This window comes from Helianthus annuus, chromosome 17 (assembly GCF_002127325.2).
Source record: "Helianthus annuus cultivar XRQ/B chromosome 17, HanXRQr2.0-SUNRISE, whole genome shotgun sequence".
NCBI lineage: Eukaryota > Viridiplantae > Streptophyta > Magnoliopsida > Asterales > Asteraceae > Helianthus > Helianthus annuus.
In genome coordinates this window covers 73,428,843-73,434,739 of record NC_035449.2, presented here as the reverse complement: position 1 = coordinate 73,434,739, position 5,897 = coordinate 73,428,843, and the positions used below count along the sequence as shown (strand labels likewise).

Genomic DNA, 5,897 nt, shown 5'->3' with positions numbered 1-5,897 from the left:
ATCACCTTCGACGATGTACCACAATGGTCATATCTGACAATGTCTCTAATGGACAATATAATATATAACCCGTGGGTGATATAGATCTTATCGGTGATTCGGGATAACACCACGAAGGGTAGTACAATAAACACACTTATATATAGGAAGTACCAGCAGCGTATCCACCATGTGTTTATTGTATTACTCTAGTTTTGTTATCTAAATCACCGTCAAGATGCATATAATCATAACCATGGAGTCGGAAAGTACTTCTTGAAATCTCCTTATGAAGATAGGAAGGCCCAAGACTGTACTTCAAATATCCTATAAAATAATATGATCATCGTATCAGATGATATTAGTCATGATCGCACTGATCATATAGACTGTTAGGGTTGGGTATAACCCACCACTTTGAACAGGGGATCATAAAGACCACCACTAGCTTTGTCCTATCTCAAATAGAACAACGTATAGCCCGTAGGCTTTTCATCACTAGGGATGTTAATATTATGGTGACCATTTGATGATACTGGTCAGGACCGCATTGATCATATAGACTATGGGATTTGAGCATAGCTCACCCCCCTCGGGCAAAGAATTATAAAAGATTACAATTGCCTTGTCACTATTGGACAATATATTATATCCCGTAGGCAAAATATCACTAAGGGATGTTAAATAACATGATCATCATATTAGATTATATAAGTCATGATCGCATTGATCTTATAGACTATTATGTTTGGACCTAGTCCAATATTTTTAGACAGGGAGTCGTAGACCACAACCGTCATGTTGTCTTATTGGACAACAAGTTTAGCCCGTAGGCACTTCATCACTAACGGATGTTTATAATAAGATCATCTTATAGGATGAAATAAGCCATGATTTCTAATTACTAGGCTAGACAAGAGAATTGGAAGAATCCAATATAAGGATGACTGTTGTGATTTTTCGAATCACATTTGTCAAGAGTGCTAACACGTTCTTAGGTGTTAACAAGGATCTAAATCCCTTGAGTAGATTTCACCAACTTGGCCACGTAGGCTAGGTCTCACCTTTAAGATTCTTTTTAAAATGCATACTGACAGGGAAGGAAGGATATTTATTTTATTCAGGATTTTTGTCATAAACCCTAATTTATAAGTTAATAATAGCACAAATGGACTAGTCGCATAGATAAGTTAGATTTATAAGCCATGATTTCAGAGAATCGTGGCATTAAGATTTGAATCAAAGTTCATTACCTTTCCCTGACAGGGAGCTGTAGGCTACCACTGCCTTTAGTCTTATACGACATTAACTATAGCCCGTAGGCACTTCCCTTATAAGGGATGTTTATTACGGGATTGCCCCTTAGGGAAATTCATTAATCATGGTAAGCAGAGATGATGTGTGTAAAATAAAACATATAAATCACATCAATTAAGGCATAAAACTAACCCTTTTTAAGTACTAATGTTGGAAAAAGAGTGTTTTTGTCTTCCTTTTGTATTTTCAGGATGAAATGAGCTCAAAATCACAAAAGAAGCAAAAAGACAACTAATTCTACCATAAATACAAGAAAAGGAACAAAAGTAGACTGCCCGGACCCTCAACGGCACCTCCCAAGGCAAAGGAGAAGAAACAGAGTCTGAACACGCCCCGTGTCCAGCGAACACGGGGGCGTGCCCAGGAAGCAGCAGAAAAGACAAACCAGTAGAAGCTTCCATTGCCCACCACGGGGCCGTGTCCAGCGGGCACGGGGGCATGGTGAAAGTACAGCAGGCGCATTAATTGTAATTGCGAATTACAACTAATGAAGAGAGAGAATGTCAGACGGGCACGGGGCCGTGTCCAGCGGACACGGGGCCGTGTCCAGCCTTCTGTTCAGCCTATAAATAGAGGAGCTTGGTTTCATTCTCTCTCATCCCTTGGCACACCACCTCTCTCACACTTCATCCACCACCCACCACCACCATAACACCATCATCCACCACCATCATCCATTGTCCATCATAGAGTGTGTGAGTCGTCTCGGGATCCAAGATTGATAGTAAGAGTTCTTGACAATCAAGGCCTTGTTTGCCTAAGTCTCTTACATCACTTGGTGAAGACAAGTGTTTAGTATAATACTTTTTATTTTTAATCTTTTGCACTTTTTATTTGGTTTTGTATTAATGACTTTAATAACTAGTTACTTATGTTGAAGGTGATCTTTCCTTATCGTTTGTCCGTGGTGTCTTGGCATTATTTTACTGTCTATATAAAATAAAAGATTTTCACCATTCATATCTCCACGGTCTATATGGAGGTATGTTGGCTACCTGGTCGGGGGTTAAGGGAACGGTTTGGTAAGGGTCTTGCCCTTGTTCAGCGTTTAGAGGTGCTGCTTGGGACCTAGGTCAATTTTAGTAGGATCTCCTTCAATGCCCATAGGTATTGGATGGCGGGGATCCAAACTCTTTGACCCCCTCATAAGTTAACTACTATTAATACTATAACCCGGCTATTTAGGACTGTATCCCTGCTGACTCAGACTACTTAGCCGAGGGTAACGTCACCGCCAAAAGCGGGGCCTACCACAATTTGCATTAATAACTTAATTCATTATCTTTCAATAATCCGACCCTTTAGGATTGTATCCTTGCTGACTCAAACTACTGGGTTGAGGGTAACGTCGCCTTCAAAAGAGGGGCCTACTACAATAACTAAGATAATCTCTTAAACAAGTGCAAAAGTGCGAAAATAATCAAAGGTTATACTAATACACATGTCGGATCCAAGTGATTCATCTTGTCTATCTGTTTTTATTTTATTTTTATTTTTCAGCATTTAGTTAGTTTTTATTTTTCTTAGTTTAAAACATTTTTCTCACTTTTTGATTTGATTAGACGTTGAGGATAAACCGGTACTAAAAGCTCTTGTGTCCTTAGACGACCTCGGTATCTTACCAACACTATACTACGTCCACGATGGGTGCACTTGCCCATATGTGTGTTTAGTGTTAGTGAATATCGTGTTTTAAAAATTTAAAACTTGGCTAAAAGTGTAAAAAGGGGCTTAAATACTCATCAAAATAATATTACACTACACACGCATCAAGTTTTTGGCGCCGCTGCCGGGGACACAAGGATTTTAAGAAAGTTAGGAATCAACGGCCTAATCATATTTTTATTTTTCTTTAATTTTTTAGGATTTTTTCTTAGTTTTTCAGCTTCTGCAGAGCTCAGCACGGGGCCGTGCCTGGTCGGACACGGGCCGTGCTCAGCGTTGTTACTGGCAGTTTTTGTTTTTCAAGTTACAGAAGGCTGACCACGGGGCCGTGCTGGTGTAACACGGGGCCATGTCCAACTTCCAGTAACTGGGATCTGGAAAACAATCACTGTAATTCCGACCACGGGGCCGTGTTCGCTCAACACGGGGCCGTGGTGAACCTTCTAACCAACATTCTTTTCTGTTTTTATTGCAGGACTTGGAACCCGACGCCAACCTCACGTAGTGTATGAGCTCCAGTTCCAATAAAGACATAAAAGAACCGCTAGAAGAACCCGAACGCTTTCTCAGAAAAAGGTTAAAAGCCAAAAACCAAGAGAAGGTTTCGGGTGATCCACCTCCAATGGCGGACCAACGTACCCTTATGGATTATCTACGGCCCACCGTAGGTAATCTAGGCGCCGCTATCAATGCTCCGAATGTCGAAGCCAATAACTTCGAACTTCGACCGCATTTGATACAAATGCTCCAAAACTCCGCAACCTTCCACGGGCTTGCGGACGAGGATCCCCATCTACATATAACTAATTTCTTGGAAATATGTGATACCTTTCGGATCAATGGAGCATCAAACGACGCCATCCGCCTCCGTATGTTTCCATTCTCACTAAAAGACCGAGCGAAAGCTTGGCTCAACGCCCTCCCAGCTGGATCGGTAAACACCTGGGATGAACTAGCCCAAAAATTTCTATATAAGTATTTCCCTCCTGCTAAAACTGCTAAATTAATGGCTGAAATTAATACATACTCACAAGAGGACGGGGAATCCTTATATGAAACTTGGGAAAGGTTCAAGGAGCTATTACGCAAGTGTCCCCATCACGGCCTCGCAATATGGCAACAAGTATCCACTTTCTACAATGGATTGTTGCCACACACTAGGCAGACACTTGATTCTAGCTCCGGGGGACTTTTAGGTAACCGACGCCCACATGAAATATATAATCAGATTGAGGAAATTGCTCAAACCAATTTTCAATGGCACACCCCCCGGGGAAATAAGTCTATCGCCCCGGGCGCCCATAAGGTCGACGAAAGCACTTCTTTACAAGCCCAAATCGAGGCCCTTTCTTCAAAAATAAAAAAATTAGAAATGACAAAAACAGTCTCGGTTATGGCTTGTGAAGGGTGTGGTGGGTCACATGAAAATTGGAGTTGCATGAAAGAAACGGACGATCAACAAGAAATGGTAAACTACATTGATAATAGACCTAGGCCGTCGGGTCCCCCAACGGGAACTTACAACCAAGGATGGCGAAACCACCCAAACCTTGGTTGGAGGGAACCTGGCAATAGTAGTAACCAACAAACCCAACGAACAAACTTTCAGCAATCAAGAAATGAGTCACAAAATTTCACTCAACAACAAGGTGGACGAGAAAGGCTCGAAGATACTATATCTCGCCTCGTCTCTGACACTGATAAGAAAAACTCGGAAAGATTTCTACAATTAGAATCTAATTTTAGGAATCAACAAGCTAGCATTCAAAACATAGAAAAACAAATAAATCAAATAGCTCAAAACTTTTCCGAGAGACCGCAAGGCGCATTACCTAGCAATACCGAAACAAACCCAAAGGCGCAAGTTCACCTCATCGCACTACGAAACCGCACCGTAGGGCCTGCAGAAGTACAACCACCTACGGATGAAACAGTGCCAACACCTCTGCAGGAGAAGAACCCTCCTCCATCACCAGAGCCTACCAAGGCTCCTCGAGTTCCGTACCCCGGTAGGTTAATTCGTCAAAAGACAAATGAGCAATTCGCAAAATTCGAAAGTCTGTTAAAACAATTGCATGTCAATATTCCTTTTATCGAAGTCCTAACCCAAATGCCCAAATACTCTAAATTTATGAGGGACTTCCTTACGCATAAGAAGAAAATTGAAAATTTGCAATTAGTTAATTTAGGCGAAGAATGCTCTGCCCTCGTACTCAATAAACTTCCCCAAAAGAAAATCGATCCCGAAAGTTTCACGATTCCGTGCTCAATAGGGGAATCGCCCGTTCGCAATGCCTTGGCCGACCTAGGGGCTAGTATTAACCTTATGCCCTCATCAATGTTCAAGAGGCTTCGCTTGGGAACCACGAGCCCTACAAAAATGAGCATACAACTCGCTGATCGATCCGTCAAATTCCCACAAGGTGTCATCGAGAATGTCTTGGTAAGGGTAAGCAGATTCGTTTATCCAGCTGACTTTGTCATACTCGATATGGAGGAAGACACCGAGGTCCCCCTTATACTAGGGAGACCCTTTCTTGCCACAGCACAAGCAGCAGTAGATATGAATGACGGGACACTCACCTTGAGATACGGGGATGATGAGGTGAAGTTCGGAGTTGGGAAGAGAATAGAGGACGACGACCCAGTCAATTATATGAAGCTTATTGATTCAAGCTTGGATGCCGCTCTCCGACGGTGTAACATGGGAAGCCAGGCATTCCACTCAGAAGATATATAACCTCGAATCGGGTCTAGCCAAGGACCCTTATAGACGTGGCGCACCACGGAGGCATTCCGCGGAACTATCCTTAGTTTAGTTTAATCTTTTAGTTTTTGCAGAATAAAACACACTCATGGTGGTAATGGATGAAAAAGGGAACGAGAAAAATGGAACCATGCACGAAGAACAGAGCAACCCGACAAAAATCTCCATC

At 42.1% G+C, this 5,897-nt stretch overlaps 1 non-coding gene across 1 annotated transcript; it reads right to left on the bottom strand.

The window, feature by feature from the left end:
- Nucleotides 1-3,961: 3,961 nt before the first annotated feature.
- Nucleotides 3,962-4,068, bottom strand: LOC118489544. Its single transcript, XR_004887565.1, has one exon. It is a non-coding gene; the product is annotated as a small nucleolar RNA R71 (small nucleolar RNA).
- Between the last annotated feature and the right edge of the window lie 1,829 nt (nucleotides 4,069-5,897).